This window comes from Oncorhynchus clarkii, chromosome 12 (assembly GCF_045791955.1).
Source record: "Oncorhynchus clarkii lewisi isolate Uvic-CL-2024 chromosome 12, UVic_Ocla_1.0, whole genome shotgun sequence".
Taxonomy (NCBI): domain Eukaryota; kingdom Metazoa; phylum Chordata; class Actinopteri; order Salmoniformes; family Salmonidae; genus Oncorhynchus; species Oncorhynchus clarkii.
Genome location: NC_092158.1, coordinates 89,746,209 through 89,766,307, shown reverse-complemented (window position 1 = coordinate 89,766,307; position 20,099 = coordinate 89,746,209). Strand labels below are relative to the sequence as shown.

Sequence of the window (20,099 nt, the reverse complement as noted above, 5' to 3'; positions counted from 1 at the left end):
AAATACACATTGAAACTTCTTCTTTAGATTAGATTTGAGTTCATGTTGGCAAATCACAGCAAGCTCGTCTGAATCTAGAAATAACACAGAGGATATTCACATTTCATCTGTTCATATTACGTCATAGTACAGTATTGTAGGACTGTTTTAAAGTTGTACTATGTAATTATTTATTATCTTAACTGACTGTATAAATGTGTAAATGTTTTCATAATGCCTTACACACTGTAGTGATTTATATTATTATTGATGCTCTCTCTCTCTCTCTCTCTTTATTGACATGGGAAACATAATCAACAAAAGTTCAATAAAAATAAACAGTAAACATTACACTCACAAAGGTTTTTTAAAGATATTAAGATATTTCAGATGTCCTATTATGTCTATATACAGTGTTGTAATTATGTGCTAAATCTCTCTCCTCTTCACTGTGTCTAAATCAATCAACACAACACATCCCTGCTGCTACTTGACGACGTCACTAGGTGTTGTGTTAAGGCTGCTATAATATCATTGAGTTACACAGCTACTTTAGCTGTACCTTAGCTACAGTGTTTAAATATTTGTTACAATTAAGCATTCAACATGAGGCAGACAGCTCTTACTTTTCTCCAGTGTGTCAGCAAGCTCCTTCTGGTTCATTTTCCTCAGGATGTGCAGTGTGATCTTCAGAGCCCCCTCTCTGGCACTGCTCTCCTGCTTCTCATCCTTAGCATCCACAACTTCCTCATCCTGCTTCTGACTCTCAAAGCCTTCTGGGAGTTCTGGATTAAGAATCCTCTTGAACTTCATCAGCTCATTCTTCACAAATGTCACAATATTATTTTCAAGCAACTGAAATAAATAAAGTAAATAAGTTAAGAGAAGAAATGCTTTCTCATGAACATATTAATGAATGATTGACAGATCAACTTTAGTTGAGGTAAACCAAAACAAATGTACATAACAGGACCACATACACTGAATATGGAGGCCAGGTCTGTTTGCTGACTCTGGGAAGACTGACCACTGAGAATCTCTGACTCTGATCTCTCCTGTTGGTATCTGTGGACAAACACACACACACACACACACACACACACACACACACACACACACACACACACACACACACACACACACACACACACACACACACGCACACACACACACACACACACACACACACACACACACACACACAGGGAGAAAATGTTGTGTTAACTTTCGTTAAAAAATATATATATATTATTATTTAAATATAATATTTTATTTATTTACTTTTTTTTTTTTTTTTACTTTTTTTTCCTCCTCATGCCTTTTGCACACAATGTATATAGACTCTCTTTTTTTCTACTGTGTTATTGATTTGTTAATTGTTTACTCCATGTGTAACTCTGTGTTGTCTGTTCACACTGCTATGCTTTATCTTGGCCAGGTCGCAGTTGCAAATGAGAACTTGTTCTCAACTAGCCTACCTGGTTAAATAAAGGTGTTCTCAACTAGCCTACCTGGTTAAATAAAGGTGTTCTCAACTAGCCTACCTGGTTAAATAAAGGTGTTCTCAACTAGCCTACCTGGTTAAATAAAGGTGTTCTCAACTAGCCTACCTGGGTAAATAAAGGTGTTCTCAACTAGCCTACCTGGGTAAATAAAGGTGTTCTCAACTAGCCTACCTGGTTAAATAAAGGTGTTCTCAACTAGCCTACCTGGTTAAATAAAGGTGTTCTCAACTAGCCTACCTGGTTAAATAAAGGTGTTCTCAACTAGCCTACCTGGTTAAATAAAGGTGTTCTCAACTAGCCTACCTGGTTAAATAAAGGTGTTCTCAACTAGCCTACCTGGTTAAATAAAGGTGTTCTCAACTAGCCTACCTGGTTAAATAAAGGTGTTCTCAACTAGCCTACCTGGTTAAATAAAGGTGTTCTCAACTAGCCTACCTGGTTAAATAAAGGTGTTCTCAACTAGCCTACCTGGTTAAATAAAGGTGTTCTCAACTAGCCTACCTGGTTAAATAAAGGTGTTCTCAACTAGCCTACCTGGTTAAATAAAGGTGTTCTCAACTAGCCTACCTGGTTAAATAAAGGTGTTCTCAACTAGCCTACCTGGTTAAATAAAGGTGTTCTCAACTAGCCTACCTGGTTAAATAAAGGTGTTCTCAACTAGCCTAAACCTGGTTAAATAAAGGTGTTCTCAACTAGCCTACCTGGTTAAATAAAGGTGTTCTCAACTAGCCTACCTGGTTAAATAAAGGTGTTCTCAACTAGCCTCCCTGGTTAAATAAAGGTGTTCTCAACTAGCCTACCTGGTTAAATAAAGGTGTTCTCAACTAGCCTACCTGGTTAAATAAAGGTGTTCTCAACTAGCCTACCTGGTTAAATAAAGGTGAAATAAAATAAAAAATAAAAAACATTCAATCTACTTGAGGTGAAGTCGCTCAACATTTACAATACATTCAGTTATCTAACAGACTCCCATCCAGAGCGACCCACAGAAGCAACCAGGGTCATCGCACTGCCCAAAGGCATTTCGACAGATCTCCCACAAGGCCAAAACGGGGACCCAAACCAGCGACATATCATATCACCCAAGCTCCCAACCGTCCGGCCACCAGCCCTCCAAAGTTACCCCACAGTTCCTCGAGAGCACTCCGAGACCATCCGAGACCACCCCAACAAGCCACCGTCCACCTAGCCACCGTCCTCCAAGCCACCGTCCACCAAACCCCCATCCCCCAAGCCACCGTCCACCAAGCCACCGTCCACCAAGCCACCGTCCACCAAGCCCCCATCTCCCAAGCCACGGACCCCCAAGTCATTGTCACTCAAGCCACCTTTCAACAAGCCCCCGTAACCCAATTCCCTGTCCCCCGATGCCACTGTCCCACCAACCAACAAATTTAACAAAGAAAAAAAAGAGAAAGAAAAACAGGAAACAACAAAAAACAAAGTATAATAAGGACAACAACAATCACAACAGCAAGGCCAACTGAATACGTCTAAGTGCATGTGTGGCATTATTTAGATGTGTGGATGTGTGTCCGTGTATGTGAACATGTGTGCTTTTGAATGTGAGTGTGTGTATATGCATGTGTACACACGTACAAACACCTGTGCGACATCAGCCTCAGGCAAACAGGCATTAGATGTAACAATGTTGCCCCTCAGTGTCATTCAAACGTTTGTTTAATATTGTTTTAGGACTATGAAAATGGAAAAAATGATTAACATGTGGATCATTAAAACAACCAAAAGAAATGGGAAAATGGTAAAGGAGAAATTACAGTGTTGTTTAATTCACTGACCATCATGACCCATGAGTTCTTCTTACCTTTGTTCAGTGGAAACGTATCCCTCTCTAAACATTATAGAAGGATCCATAGACTCATCACTCTTCATAGACACACAGCTGGGTACAGGGGAGGCTGGTCTCTCCTGCTTGATTGAGCTTCAACACAACAGAGTCAATCATTCTGTCTCTCATCTACTCTGACCTCAGATTGTGAAACAGAAGAAGACTTAAATTCTAAAATGCTATATTGCCATTTTCAGCAATGTTGGTGAATTCAATTTTTTTTAAAGAAATTATGAAAATACATTTATTTGTTCAAAATCTATCACTTAATGGTTTCATTTCAGAGGAACAAATAATCCAGTTGTTTTATATATCTTCCTCACTCTTAGAGAAAAAAGTACTACTGCTAGGTTTTACACAGTCAAATGTAACAAATACCTAAACATGTTTATGAAGAACTGTACAAATGATACATTTGTGACATAAATATTTAAATGTTTAAACATAATAATTCAATACAGTAATATGTGATCTATATGTAAAACATTTTCATTCAACATTTTAGTCATTTAGCAGATGTTTTTATCCAGAGCCCGAATACCAGAAAGGCTAAATGAATCGTTAGAACCTTCGTAGCATTGTTAAATCTCTGAGCTTGAAATAGAGTGACCCACTTCCACGTATTTGACTAGTTTGTGATTCACTGACACCATCCCATTTCAGAGGGGAATAAAGCAGCCCAAGAGTTAACAAACACAGAACAGGGAGAGTTTGAGAGGGAGGTCTATGGAACCTCCTAGACTCTCAGGCTTCGGTTGTGTGTGTGTGTGTGTGTGTGTGTGAGGGGGGGGGGGGGGGGGAGTGGAGTGTACAGCGTGGGGTTGTGAGATGCTGATAACAGTCACCGGCAGGGGATTCGTAACAGAGCTGTTTCCCCAAACCAATCGCTATTAACGTTGCACTTGAAAATGCTTGTAATCTAACACCTGCTTCACCTGCTTGGGGGTAAAAACTTTTGAGAAGCCTTTTTGTCCTAGACTTGGCACTCCGGTACCGCTTGCCATGCAGTAGTAGAGAGAACAGTCTATGACTGGGGTGGCTGGGGTCTTTGACAATTTTTAGGGCCTTCCTCTGACACCGCCTGGTGTAGAGGTCCTGGATGGCAGGCAGCTTTGCCCCAGTGATGTACTGGGCCGTACGCACTACCCTCTGAAGTGCCTTGCGATTGGAGGCCGAGCAATTGCCGTACCAGGCAGTGATGCAACCGGTCAGGATGCTCTCGATGTTGCAGCTGTAGAATCTTTTGAGGATCTCAGGACCCATGCCAAATCTTTTTAGTTTCCTGAGGGGGATTAGGCTTTGTCGTGCCTCTTGTTGTTGACCAGTCTAGTTTGTTGTTGATGTGGACTCCAAGGAATTTGAAGCTCTCAACCTGCTCCACTACAGCCCTGTCGATGAGAATGGGGACGTGCTCGGTGCTCCTTTTCCTGTAGTCCACAATCATCTCCTTAGTCTTGGTTACATTGAGGGATAGGTTGTTATGAGGAAATGAGGAGAGTTAGAAACCACACACGAGTCAGAGTTATACTTAAACTTAATCTTTTAATAGTATGTGAGCTTTACTATAGCCCTTTGACTATCAGATCAAGTCAGTGTCTGTAATGAATTCTGAGTGTCTAGCCAGTCTAGCCAGACACCTAGGTACTTATAGATGTCCACATATTCTAGGTCGGAACCATCCAGAGTGGTGATGCTAGTCGGGCGTGCGGGTGCAGGCAGCGAACGGTTGAAAAGCATGCATTTGGTTTTACTAGCGTTTAAGAGAAGTTGGAGGCCACAGAAGGAGTGTTGTAGGGCATTGAAGCTCGTTTGGAGGTTAGATAGCACAATCTCCAAGGAAGGGCCAGAAGTATAGAGAATGGTGTCGTCTGCATAGAGGTGGATCAGGGAATCGCCCGCAGCAAGAGCAACATCATTGATATATACAGAGAAAAGAGTCGGCCCGAGAATTGAACCCTGTGGCACCCCCATAGAGACTGCCAGAGGACCGGACAACATGCCCTCCGATTTGACACACTGAACTCTGTCTGCAAAGTAGTTGGTGAACCAGGCAAGGCAGTCATTAGAAAAACCGAGGCTACTGAGTCTGCCGATAAGAATATGGTGATTGACAGAGTCGAAAGCCTTGGCCAGGTCGATGAAGACGGCTTCATAGTACTGTCTTATATCGATGACGGTTATGATATTGTTTAGTACCTTGAGCGTGGCTGAGGTGCACCCGTGACCGGCTCGGAAACCAGATTGCACAGCGGAGAAGGTACGGTGGGATTCGAGATGGTCAGTGATCTGTTTGTTGACTTGGTCTTTCGAATACCTTAGATAGGCAGGGCAGGATGGATATAGGTCTGTCACAGTTTGGGTCCAGGGTGTCTCCCCCTTTGAAGAGGGGGATGACTGCGGCAGCTTTCCAATCCTTGGGGATCTCAGACGATATGAAAGAGAGGTTGAACAGGCTGGTAATAGGGGTTGTGACAATGGCGGCGGATAGTTTCAGAAATAGAGGGTCCAGATTGTCAAGCCCAGCTGATTTGTACGGGTCCAGGTTTTGCAAATCTTTCAAAATATCTGTTATCTGGATTTGGGTAAAGGAGAAGCTGGAGAGGCTTGGGCGAGTAGCTGCGGAGGGGCAGAGCTGCTGGCCGATGTTGGAGTAGCCAGGAGGAAGGCATGGCCAGCCGTTGAGAAATGATTGTTGAAGTTTTCGATAATCATGTATTTATCGGTGGTGAGCGTGTTACCTAGCCTCAGTGCAGTGGGCAGCTGGGAGGAGGTGCTATCATTCTCCATGGACTTTACAGTGTCCCAGAACTTTTTGGAGTTAGAGCTACAGGATGCAAATTTCTGCTTGAAGAAGCTGGCCTTTGCTTTCCTAACTGACTGCGTGTATTGGTTCCTGACTTCCCTGAACAGTTGCATTTCGCGGGGACTATTCGATGCTATTGCAGTCCACCACAGGATGTTTTTGTGCTGGTCGAGGGCAGTCAGGTCTGGAGTGAACCAAGGACTATATCTGTTCTTAGTTCTGCATTTTTTGAACGGAGCATGCTTATCTAAAATGGTGATGAAGTTACTTTTAAAGAATGACCAGGCATCCTCAACTGACGGGATGAGGTCAATATCCTTCCAGGATACCCGGGCCAGGTCGATTAGAAAGGCCTGCTCGCAGAAGTGTTTTAGGGAGCGTTTGACCATGATGAGGTGTGGTCGTTTGACTGCGGACCCGTAGCGGATACAGGCAATGAGGCAGTGATCACTGAGATCCTGGTTTAAGACAGCAGAGGTATATTTAAAGGGCCAGTTGGTCAGGATAACGTCTATGAGGGTGCCCTTGTTTACAGATTTAGGGTTGTACCTGGTGGGTTCCTTGATGATTTGTGTGAGATTGAGGTCTAGCTTAGATTGTAGGACTGCCGGAGTGTTAAGCATATCCCAGTTTAGGTCACCTAACAGAACAAACTCTGAAGCTAGATGGGGGGCGATCAATTCACAAATGGTGTCCAGGGCACAGCTGGGAGCTGAGAGGGGTCGGTAGAAGGCGGCAACAGTGAGAGACTTATTTCTGGAGAGAGACATTTTTAAAATTAGTAGTTCGAACTGTTTGGGTATGGACCTGGAAAGTATGACATTACTTTGCAGGCTATCTCTGCAGTAGACTGCAACTCCTCCCCCTTTGGCAGTTCTATCTTGACGGAAAATGTTATAGTTGGGTATGGAAATCTCAGAATTTTTGGTGGCCTTCCTAAACCAGGTTTCAGACACAGCAAGGACATCAGGATTAGCAGAGTGTGCTAAAGCAGTGAGTAAAACAAACTTAGGGAGGAGGCTTCTGATGTTGACATGCATGAAACCAAGGCTTTTTTGAACACAGAAGTCAACAAACGAGGGTGCCTGGGGACATGCAGGGCCTGGGTTTACCTCCACATCACCTGCGGAACAGAGGAGGAGTAGTATGAGGGTGCGGCTAAAGGCTATCAAAGCTGGTCGCCTAGAGCGTTGGGGACAAAGAATAAAAGGAGCAGATTTTTGGGCATGGTAGAATATATTCAGGGCATAATGCGCAGACAGGGGTATGGTGGGGTGCGGGTACAGCGGAGGTAAGCCCAGGCACTGGGTGATGATAAGAGAGGTTGTATCTCTGGACATGCTGGTTGTAATGGGTGAGGTCACCGCATGTGTGGGAGGTGGGACAAAGGAGGTATCAGAGGTATGAAGAGTGGAATACAATACAAGGCATATTGACATTTGAGAGAGACGTACAGCGAGGCATACAGTAATCGCAGGTGTTGATTGGGAGAGCTAGCTAAAACAACAGGTGAGACAACAACAGCTAATCAGCTAGCACAACAACAGCAGGTAAAATGGCGTTGACTAGGCAGAGGGGGTCGGATTAACTACACACAGAGCCTGAGTTCGCGGCTGGGGCCGACAGATAAAAACATAAACAAACAGAATGGAATACCGTGATTAATGGACAGTCCAGCAGGCATCAGCTATGTAGCCAAGTGATCACAGTGTCCAGCCGGTATCAGCTATGTAGCCAAGTGATCACAGTGTCCAGGGGGCAGCAGTAGATGGGACAGGGAAGCCTCCACTACGCTAGCGACACAGCGTTTAAAGTTAGTAGCCCGGGGGTGGTAGGGGGGGTTGGCAGGGAGATGTGCCTGCTAGCAGGGAGATGTGCCTGGTTCACGGCTAACTGGTGCTAGCTTCGTGGCAGTGGCGTTAGCCAAGGTCCAGAGTTTACAGCAAGGATCCGGTGGAGTATTGGGTTCTAGCCGTGTATCAGTATGGTTCGGGTGAACAGCTGAGTAGGCCGAGAAGTGGGCCTCAGGGATAGGTTCGGTACTGGGTGCAAGCTAGCTGTGAAGATCAGAAGTAGTGGTACAGGGATTACGGCAGGAATCCGGCGTTGTTGTGGAGAGACAGTTCGATACTGGTAGACTGGCGAGTATTATCCAGGCTAAAAAAACTGGCTGGCTGTGCAGAAGGTAAAAGCCGCTAGCAGTGGCTAACAATTACTAAATAGCTTGTAGCTAGTTAGCTGGTTAGCTTCTGGAGGTTCTTGAATGTGTTCTAAAATTAAAAATAATAGCGATTCCGTATCACATTGGGTGAGGCAGGTTACCGGAAGGTATAATCTAATTAAAAATCGAAAAGAGATTGAAAATAAATATGGGTCCAGTGAGTGGTTGGGCTGGCTGGGGACACGGCGATTCAGACAGTTAGCAGGCCTGTGCTAACAAGCTAACAGTTAGTAGGCCGGGGCTAAACAAGCTAGCAGTTAGCAGACCGAGGCTAAACAAAATAGCAGTTAGTAGACCGGGGCAGGCTAGCAGTTAGCAGGCCGAATTAGCAAGCAAGCAGATAGCAAGGGCTAGAAAGTTAGCCTTTGGGGGACGTCGCGATGGGGTTAAGTCTGTTTATGCCTCTTCATGTTCTTGACGTCGATAGACCGGTCGTGGAATTAGTAGGGTTCCAAATAGCTCTAGGTAGCTAAGCAGGCCTAGCTGGTTAGCATAATGGGCATGATGAGTTCCATTTTTTTTGTTGCCCCCAACCCCATCAAAGGTGCCCATTCCAATCTAGCTGGAACCCGGTGTGGTTGTCTGTGACCGATGAGTTGGGTAAATGCAGATAGGCAATCCCATGCTTCAGCCTATGTATTTATAGCCACTATGCTGCATCAGTTGGGCTACAGGTGATAATGCTTCTTGCTAATAGCATACCTGGTCATATGGACCATGCATAGGCTATATGCATGTGTTTCAACTTTCCCTGAAGTCGGCCCCTCTCCTTGTTCGGGCAGCGGTCGATGTCACCGGCCTTCTAGCCACCGCCGATCCACTTTTCATTTTCCATTTGTTTTGTCTTTGTCTTACACACCTGGTTTCAATTCTTCAATTACTTGTTCATTATTTAACCCTCTGTTCCCCCATGTCTGTTTGTGAGCAATTGTTTGTATGTAGTACGGTTCGTTATTGTGGGCTCTCTTTATTGTATCGCATTTGTATATTTTGAGTAAAGTACGTTTACTCACTCATTTCTGCTGACTCCTCTACACCAGCTACACATAGACCGCATTATAGCATGGTCCATATGTTGAAATAATTTAACCAATATTTTAATGGGCTCATTTCTGGAGGTGGAAATTATATTTTAAATGGTGTCAGCATAATTATATTTTCATACATTTTGAGAAAGTCCTTTAAAAATTACAGGAAACTGAGATTTTGAGTCATACGACATAAAAATTATCTGCGGAAGGGGACCCTATTGTTCGTGAAAAGCCCAGAAGGCCGAGATACTGGAACCGGAGCACCTGGCAGTGAAGATCATCCCATGCTCAAAAGTCACTTAGGTCACTTGCTTTGCCTGTTCTAACATTGCATTGTACAGTAACTGAATGCATCTATGCCTGTCTGACTGCTTTATATAGCAAGCCATGGCCACATGAATCACTGTCTGTAGGAACAAACCATTTTCATGAACAGGGTGTTGTACCTAATAAAATCTACAGTATTGCAATTGAACAACCATATATCAAATATGGAGCAAACCCTGTAGACAGGTGAAACCAGGGGAAAGCGTACTGTAGCTAACAATACTTTCCCAACCTAGAACCCTAGGAAATCTGAAACTAGTTTGAAACAGGTACTAGTGCCTTCAAAAAGTATTCATACCCCTTGACGTATTCCACATTTTGTTGTGTTACAGCCTGAATTCAAATAAATAAAACTGATATTTACACACAATACTCCATAATGACAAAGTAAAAAACATGTTTTTAGAAATGTTTGCTAATTTAAAGTACTGTATCTTATTTACATAAATATTTACACCCCTGAGTCAATAACTTGTAGAAGCACCTTTGGCAGTGATTACAGTTGTGAGTCTTTCTGGATAAGTCTCTAAGAGCTTTCCACACCTGCATTGTGCAACATTTGCCCATTATTATTTTTTAAATTCTTCAAACTCTGTCAAATTTGTTATTGATCGTTGCTAGACTACCGTTTTCAGGTCTTGCCATAGACTTTCAAGCAGATTTACAGTACCAAACGTTTGGACACGCCTCAAGGGGTTTTTCTTGATTTTTACTCATTTCTATATTGTAGAATAATAGTGAAGACATCATAACTATGAAATAAAATGTTATATATATTTTTTAAACATTTATTTAACTAAGCAAGTTAGTTAAGAACACATTCTTATTTACAGTGACAGCCTACGGGGGAACAGTGGGTTAAACATTGTTCCCCGGTTAGCATTGTTCAGGGGCAGAACGACAGATTTTTACCTTGTCAGCTTGGGGATTCGATCCAGCAACCTTTCGGTTACTGGCCCAACGCCCTAACCACTTGGCTACTTGCAGCCCCATATGGAATCATGTAGTAACCACAAAAGTGTTAAACAAATCAAAATATATATTCTATTTGAGATTCTTCAAAATAACCAATCTGCCTTGATGACAGCTTTGCACATTCTTGGCAATCTCTCAACCAGCTTCACGAGGTAGTCACCTGGAATGCATTTCAATTAACAGGTGTGCCTTGTTAAAAGTTAATTTGTTGAAGTTCTTTCCTTCTTAATGCGTTTGGGCCAATCAATATTGCTGTGACAAGGTAGGGGTGGTACACAGAAGACAGACCTATCTGGTTAAAGACCACATCCATATTATGGCAAGAAAAGCTAAAATAAGCAAACAGAAATGACCATCATTACTTTAAGACATGAAGGTCAGTCAATACTTTGACAAATCCGGTGAACCACAAAATGAAACAAGGATAGCGAGGGAAAAGGATCTTGCTGCACTCATACCATCCCTGACCATATAGCAAAAAGCAAACTGAACAATAAACTTAGATGTCTCAACATTGTAGCGAACTTCGTCGTTGTTCCCCAAGGTCACCTCCGCCCACTCTGAGCGTAATTAGACAATATCCCTGGTGCCACACCGTACGTTGACGTGGACAGTTCTGTTCGGGGAAACAGGCAGTTCCAGAACACGGAGATGTGCAGAGCCACACAATAAACTGAACACTGTCTTTACATTGGGTTACATTAGTAATATAATATATATTTTTTATTATTATGTAAAACAAACCTTCTTCATTTTTCAAAACAATATTTTGAGATCTGGGCCCATATCCACAAAGCGTCTCAGTGTAGAAAATGGGTTGTATACTGTAAGCACGGAGAATAAAGAAATGTTACACTTCTGGGTATAAATTAAAAAGCTATGCATGAAGTCTCTACTCCCACCTAGTTGGCTGATATTTAAGACACCACATGAGCTGTTCTAACCAGTTAAGAGTTAACAGCAGGTGTCTTGATTATACTATAGAAAAATGCAGCAAGTCAGTGGTTCCCACGCCAAATGTAATTGCTTTGGAGTAGTTAAAAAATTGTTTTATATTTATATATGATCAATCCATATATAATATAGAGCTTCATACAACAGTATCTCTTGCGCTTTTAAAAATGATGTATGTATAATAAGTATTGGTGACTCAATAGCCTAATTGAATGACTTTTAAAACACTATTTATGTTTTGCTCAGTCTGGCAGTAAGTCAGAACTATCAGAAGATCTCTCTTGTGGCTGCAGTTGAGGACAACTGCATGTCAATTGTTCTTCTAATCTACATCATAATAAAGATAGATCTGCATAGCATTTGTCTTCATGTTGTCAGGTTTTCGCTCAGCGGCGACCTGTGGCCATTGGAGGGCTGCTGGGTTCACATCCTCTAAACATTCACCTTTTGTTGGGTCCTTGAGCAAGGCCCTTAACCCCACAACATACTCTCCATCCAGGAGAGCTGCCGTGCAGCTTGAACCTGTGGTCGTCTCAACTGTTTGTGTGAGGTCTGCTGTTTGTGGGGTTGAGAACGGAGCAGAATACGCATTGTTGTTGTTTGCTGGAACTAATGGACAAAGTTGTATTGTATTGTATTGAATTGTATTGTACTGTATTGTATTGTACTGTACTGTATTGTATTGTATTGTATTGTATTGTACTGTACTGTATTGTTAAGAAGTCAGCCAGAGTTGACATGGGCCATCATTCAAACAGAGAGATACATCCCTGGCCACCAGTTCATATTTCCAAACTATGTTTGCATATAAGGACAACATATTAAAAATATATGTTGGTATTCTTTTATCCATTATTTAATTGTTTATTAAATTATATTCTAGGTAAAAATTTTACTCTTTAATAGTAGTAGCCATAATTCATAAATGGTACCATGGAGAGTTCTATATGGAACCATTTTTGTTCAGTAAAGAAGCACCTCTAGAGTTCTGATCAAAGAACCCTATAAAATGATTCTATATAGAACTTTTAGTGATTCTGGATATTAAGCAAGATAGAACCCTTTTTGGTTTAAACAGGAGTGAAGAGTGTGTTGATGTAACTGTAATATTATAAACATTCCGCTTGTAACAACATTCAGAATTGGTAAATAAAAAGGTTATGCATGAACACATGTTAGGCAATAATTAAGAGTAGGCAAAGTGATCGTGTTAAGTAAAAATGATATCAAATGTTTTACATTGCAATGAGTACAGTCAGGGCCTTTACTAGTCCTGAATCAGTGTACCGATATAGTCGTCTTTAGTGTTGGCCAAAAGCATTTCTGATGCATAGCATTTTGGAAATAAACTCTTCATAAATTCTTAAACAACATTGTCATCTCACCTCTTAGCTTTGGAATCATGTTCCCCAGAGAGTCTCATTTTAGAGGCTTGGACCCCCTCCTCTCTCTCCCCAGAGAGACTCATTTCCAAGCACTGATTCCTAAACACAGATCCAGCATGTTGGTTGTGGTTAACACAGTGACAATTAATTATTGAATGTCAATTGTTCTCTTTTATTCACTATCGCTGAGAAATAAAACATTTACTAACAGAAACATCCAAACAGTCAGGTGAATTAATGCATTCACATGAACATGCAGTTATGACTGATATTTTTCACCTCTTCTCCATGCAGTGGAGCTATGAATAATCATAATAATAATAATAATTATGATCATTATAATAATAATAATAATGTCTCACTTTGTATTTTAATAATTTTACTCATTCTAGTGTTTTGCTTTGTTCAACAGATATGCTATTATTTAATTGAATTCATAATAGCGATGCTAAGAAAAGTAAGTTCAGTGGTTTCATACCAAATTACACAGAAAGCCGGAGCTCATTGTCATTTTGAAAACAATTTATAACTATGATACAATGATACACACATTTTTTTTTACAAATAGTAAAATAGCCATGATACATGAATCGTATAATACGATATATGAACAATGTGTTTTGGAATTTGAATGGCCAACGCCCAGTTAGCACCATTTTGTACGATTGAACTGTCACGTACATGTCCCAGGTGAAATGGACTGTTAGATCTGAGTGTTTTACTGTCATTCTCTACACTAAAAAAACACCATACCTTTAATGTCCCTACACATTTTTACAATAATCCCTGGGAAGAGTCTTACCTTGTAGCCTGATTCACAACCAGAACATGTCAAGTCATTGAGATATTTTCCGTTCTGCTGAGAGAGCACCTTCCTGATGACAAGTGGCTCTGTATCTATGTTCTAGGTACAGTTGATCTTTGGATGCAATAATATCTGGTCAAAGTCTAGTGACTCAACACCATAGAATAGCATAGACATTACAGTAGTTTAACCTTTGGCCAGTAAAGGCCATGGCATACTATAAAACGTTGAATCATTATGATGGATCCAGTTTCAACACATCTCTAATGTCGTATGTATGGTGTGCGCCAAGTTCATATATCTCAATATTTTTGTAAAGAAATTGCACATGCATATATTTATATATCTGTGTGTGTTTTTTTTTATCCCAGCCCCCATCCCGGCAGGAGGCCTTTTGGTAGGCTGCCATTTAAAATCAGAATGTGTTCTTAACTGATTTGCCTAGTTAAATAAAGGTTAAATATAATAAAAGAAAGACCTTAATCTGCATATCACTAACAAACCCCTATTATATATCATAACCTAGCCTACATAATATATATGTAACATGTATATATTTGTATACATAATATAAAATCTCTTACTTACTGAAAAAAAAACTTTCTGTATGGCTCAACTATCCATTATTTCCAATTTTCATCCCAGATCCCAGAATTTCCACATGCACATAAAGCTTTCTCAAATGATGTACACAGATTTGTTATTGAATATTTCTCCTTTGCCAATATAATCCATCCACCTGACAGGTGTGGCACATCAAGAAGTTGATTAAACAGCATGATCATTACACAGATACACCTTGTGCTGGGGTCAATAGAAGGGCACTCAAAAATGAGCAGTTTTGTCACACAACACAATGCCACAGATGTCTCAAGTTTTGAGGGAGCGTGCCATTGGCATGCTGACTGCAGGAATGTCCACCAGAGCTGTTGCCAGAGAATTGAATGTTAATTTCCCCTCCAACGTTGAATGCCACCTCCAAAGTTGTTTTAAAGAATTTGGCAGTACGTCCAACTGGCCTCACAACCGCAGACCACATGTAACCATGCCAGCCCAGGACCTCCACATCCGGCTTCTTCACCTACAGGGATCGTCTGAAACCAGCCACCCGGAAAGCTGATGAAACGGGAGGAGTATTTTTTTCTGTAATAAATGCCTTTTATGGGGTAAAACTTATTATTATTGGCAGGGCCTGGCTCCCCAGTGGATGGGCCTATGCCCTCCCAGGCCGACCAATGGCTGCGCCCCTGCACAGTCCTTTTGAAGTCCATTGACTAGGGCCTAATGAAGTTATTTCAATTGGCCTATTTCCTTATAACCTTAGCTCAGTAAAACCATTGACATTTTTGCATGTTGCATTTATATATATTTTTTCTGTTTAATTAACATAATAAACTAATCCCCTTCAATATCTGTCTGTTTACGCAAGATATATATTTTTTTGTAGTTGCATGGGCTGCGTCTCAGTCCACCGCATCCTCTGATATTGCCCTTCCGCATCTGAGGTGAAAGGTGGCAGAGCTAGAACGATGTCTGTCAGACCATGAGACATCTCGAAAATCGGTCTTCTCACAAAAATCATATGTAGGGTGAACATTTTTGAACGATTTCGACGACGACGGTTTGAACGAAAATTATGATACCACTGTCTTGAAAGCTGAGACTCATAATGGTGTTCTCCATTTTGCTCTAGGATGCCCACAAGCCTCACAAGACATGTCCCGTGTCAAGGTCCCCGGCACCAGTTTAAAAAATATATGGAAATAGCATATGGACATAGTTAGTGCCTAAAATAAAGCAATAAATACATGTAAAAAGACGCACACAAAAAATCCTGATCTTTCTTATATTTCTCAGATAGACAGACACTTCAGAACAAACTTCCTTTAGATTTTTGGGGGGGATCTGTTGTTCCATGTAGTGAATCTGTTATTCAATGCCAAAAGCAATAACACCAAATTCAATGTTTCATCAAATATTTTTTTCTTAAAATTCTAAATGAAATACCTAAGTAATCCATGGTATGACCATCTTAAAACAATTCCATATGTTATCGTAGAACAATCACAATCTGAAGCTCTAAAGAAAAAAGGGGAATTCTTCTGAAAATCAGGAACACCATTCTTCCTCCTGCCCCACCTATTGCCCCTGTATGAATATTAGTTGGCATCCAATTGAAGAACATACTGCTTTATAGATCCCAGCGTGAATTTTTTTTATTAGGGCCTGACTTTGAGCACTTGCACTGGGCCTCCATTGAGTCTCCATGTGTCAAGCAGTACAGAGAAACACCCTCTAGATGACAGCAGAGGCTCTTGGATGTACCCTGTCTAACCATCAGTTTAGTGACCTTGTTCCATCAATTTGTGCATACCACTTCACAAATGATTTGAGGTCAAGACCAGCAATGTCCTATTGGGCTCAACAAAGCCGAGAGTGAGGTTCTAAAAAGAGGACTGACTTTCATACGAACTCCTAAACAGGTGGACTGTGGGGAGCTCCGGAGGGATCTACACGTCTATCATAGAAGATATAAGTTATCAGATCATTTTGAATATGAAGCAGATTTTCCTCAGATACTATTTCCAAACCCCTCACATTGGGAACCTCAGTTGGTGTCCATGTCAGAAACTATACAGCCTCTTATACGTAGGGATGTGGCTTCCTTTTCACAATTCATAACCAGACCTGTATATCACCGTAACCTTACAAATCAACTAAATCAAGCTCTCAAAACATTGAACAGCAATCAGAATATAGTGATTAAACCAGCAGATAGGGGATTCAGATTGTTGAAATGGATAAAGTGCAATATCTTCTTGAAGCAAATTGAAAGTAGGATAATGTTAAACACTATGTTCCGCTGGCCCATCTATATCAATATCTATATATTTTCTGGGGAAAAAAATTTCCAAGGCAGTTTTACTTACTGTTTAAAATACATATCTCCTGAGACGTGGGCGGTTCCCTCCAAGATTTCCTTTCGGCTGACCAATAGTAAGTGATTGTGTCTCAGAATCTTACTGTGTTGGTGAATATATTGACTTTTATATCAACCCTCTATCCCAGAAACACCCCAGCTATGTTAACTATATTTATGAATTTGTCAACAGGCTGAAGGGTTTCAAGATTCCAGGAAATGCTTTTTTATTCTATATTGATATTCATTCTTTGTACACAAACATAGATACCAAGATACCACATTTTTATTTTTATTTTATTTTAAATCTAACCTTTATTTAACTACGCAAGCCAGTTAAGAACAAATTCTTGTTTACAATGACGGCTTACACCGGCCAAACCTGGACGACACTGGGCCAAGTGTGCGCCGCCCTATGGGACTCCCAATCACGGCCGGTTGTGATACTGCCTGGAACCGAACCGGGTGTCTGTATTGACACCTCTAGCACTGGTGCCTTAGACTACTCTGCCACTCGGGAGCTCAACAATTAGGTCTACAGGCAGTTGCCAATGACTTTCAGAGGTATCCTAGAGGGGGTGATTTTGATAGTTTTCCTACTACAACAAGATGCTAAATGGATCCACCTCTTAGATACTGTGTGGCCAGGTGCCACAAGAGGCACCTCTGAAAATTACAATTGGCTCAGAACAAGGAAGCATGGCTGCTAACATTAATATGCATGTCAATCTCTCATGGCTCAAAGTGGAGGAGAGATTGACTTCATTACTGCTTGTTTTTGTAAGAAGGTTTGACATGCTGAATGTACACTCATGGACACTCATGCATACCCCACAAGACATGCCACAAGAGGTCTCTTCACAATACCCAAGTAAAGAACAGACTATGAGAGGCACACAGTACTACATAGAGCCATGACCTCAAGGAATTCTATTCCACATTGGGGAACTGATGCAAGCAGTAGAATCAGATTTAAAAAACAGGTTAAAAAAACAGGGGGAACTGTGAAGCGACACACACAGGAACAGACACACACACGCACTAGCACACGGACTCTACACACACACTGCATTGTAATATTGTTGTATGGTGGTATTATACATTTTGTATTGTAGATGTAGTGGTGTAATAATGTCATATGATGTACTATTTTATATATTTTTTCTATATGTACTGTAAGTGACAACCGCCGTGTATTTGTGAAACGCTGAGTAAGTGAACGGATGATCTCTGCATGTGTGGTTCCCACCATGAAGCATGGAGGAGGAGGTGTGATGGTGTGGGGGTGCTTTGCTGGTGACACTGTCTGTGAATTATTTAGAATTCAAGGCACACATAACCAGCATGGCTACCACAGCATTCTACAGTGATACACCATCCCTTCTGGTCTGCGCTTCTTGGGACTATCATTTGTTTTTCAACAGGACAATGACCCAACACACCTCCAGGCTGTGAAGGGCTATTTGACCAAGAAGGAGAGTGATGGAGAGCTGCATCAGATGACCTGGCCTTCACAGTCACCCGACCTCAACCCAATTGAGATGGTTTGGGATGAGTTGGACAGCAGAGTGAAGGAAAAACAGCCAACAAGTGCTCAGCATTTGTGGAAACTCCTTCAAGACTATTGGAAAAGCATTCCAGATGAAGCTAGTTGAGAGAATGCCAAGAGTGTGCAAAGCTGTCATCAAGGCACATACCTTGGGTGCCTTTTAGTGAGCACGGTGTACCAACTCAGTCTTGCGCCAGAGGACGAAAAGGTCATTCGGAGACAGTGCATCAACTACATTGTTGCTTTTAGCAAGGAGCTGCAAGAAAGGCTCCCAGACAACCTAGAAGCCTTGTGACACATGGCCTTGTTCAGTGTTAAGGAAACGCTAAAGCACAATAAAGGCATCACTGAAATGATTAAAGTAGCTGAGCTACTGGGATGCCAGCCCCAAACAATTGATCAAATTGTTTCCCAATGGAGAAACAGCTAGCAGTTTGCCATCTGTTTAGGTGGGACTCAACTGAAAATACAGTTGAGTTTTGGAGTGAAGTGAATAACTACACAGACTCTTCCGGGTCAAATCCATTTGAAGAATTGTGCAAATCTGCAGTCACTGCCCTCTCCTTGCCAAACTCAAATGAGGAGGTTGAACGGCTGTTCAGCCAAATGAGTGTGGTCAAGTCAAAGTTAAGAAACAGAATGTCACTGCACACTCTCAACTCCATACTCCTGGTGCGGTATAGACTGAAGCTGGCTGGTGATACCTGTTACCAGCATAAACTACCAAGTGAAGTTCTGCAGCAGTTTGGCACCACAGCTGCATACAGCGTTAAGGCCTCTCCATCCTCTACTGCTGGTTCCAGCTCTGTGTTAATGCAGTTGGACAGTGAAAATGAAGAGGATTTCCTTGCCAATCTATGATTCATCATATTTACAGTACGTAAGGAGTGGACTTTTTGGAACTGGCGGAGACACACAGCTAATGGTGACAGTGTGTACTGCAGTGTGTGCGAGAACAGTGGCAATATCTGGAGGAAACCATTGAGCAGCTAGCCAGCCAAGCAGCACAACAACCTGGAGAGAGCTGGAGAGAGATGCCTAGCGCACATATCATTATTTGAGTTAAGTTGCTTGTTCAATAAGATAGCATATATACCTTGTTATTAGCTTGTACTTATAATTGTTGATCAGTTAGGTAGCATGTTAACTAACTACCAATACACTGCTTAAAAATATAATTGTTCAGAATGTGTAGGTTTAGTAGTTAAAAATAAAATAAATAAAATGTAATTGTTCAATCATGTGTAATGTGTAATTGTTCAATTATTCAATGTGTTGTGTTAAAAAAATAAAACTATCTGATCATATGAAATGTGTTGTGTTTATATTACTTTTACAAATAAAAATATGTGATAATAAATAAACAAATCTAAACTAATAAATGTCAAATCATATTTTTCGCCCAGATGGCCAGTCAATTTTTGTCCAGATGGCCACCATTGCGACCTGTACGCTCTCGTTGGCTGGCCCTCGCTTCATACTCGTCGCCAAACCCACAAGCTCCATGTCATCTATAAGTCCTTGCTAGGTAAAGTCCCCCCTTAACTCAGCTCGCTGGTCACCATAGCATCACCCACCTACCTGTAGCACGCGCTCCAGCAGGTATATCTCTCTGGTCACCACCAAAACCAATTCTTTCTTTGGGCGCCTCTCCTTCCAGTTTTCTGCTGCCAATGACTGGAACGAACTACAAAAATCTCTGAAACTGGAAACACTTATCTCCCTCACTAGATTTAAGCACCAGCTGTCAGAGCAGCTCACAGATGACTGCACCTGTACATAGCCCACCTATAATT

At 41.5% G+C, this 20,099-nt stretch overlaps 1 protein-coding gene across 1 annotated transcript in view; it reads right to left on the bottom strand.

Annotated features, from left to right (window-relative positions):
* LOC139421601 (NLR family CARD domain-containing protein 3-like) overlaps positions 1–20,099 on the bottom strand; it is a 126,082-nt gene that overhangs the window by 53,338 nt on the left and 52,645 nt on the right. The gene's annotated exons all lie outside the window — the stretch shown is intronic.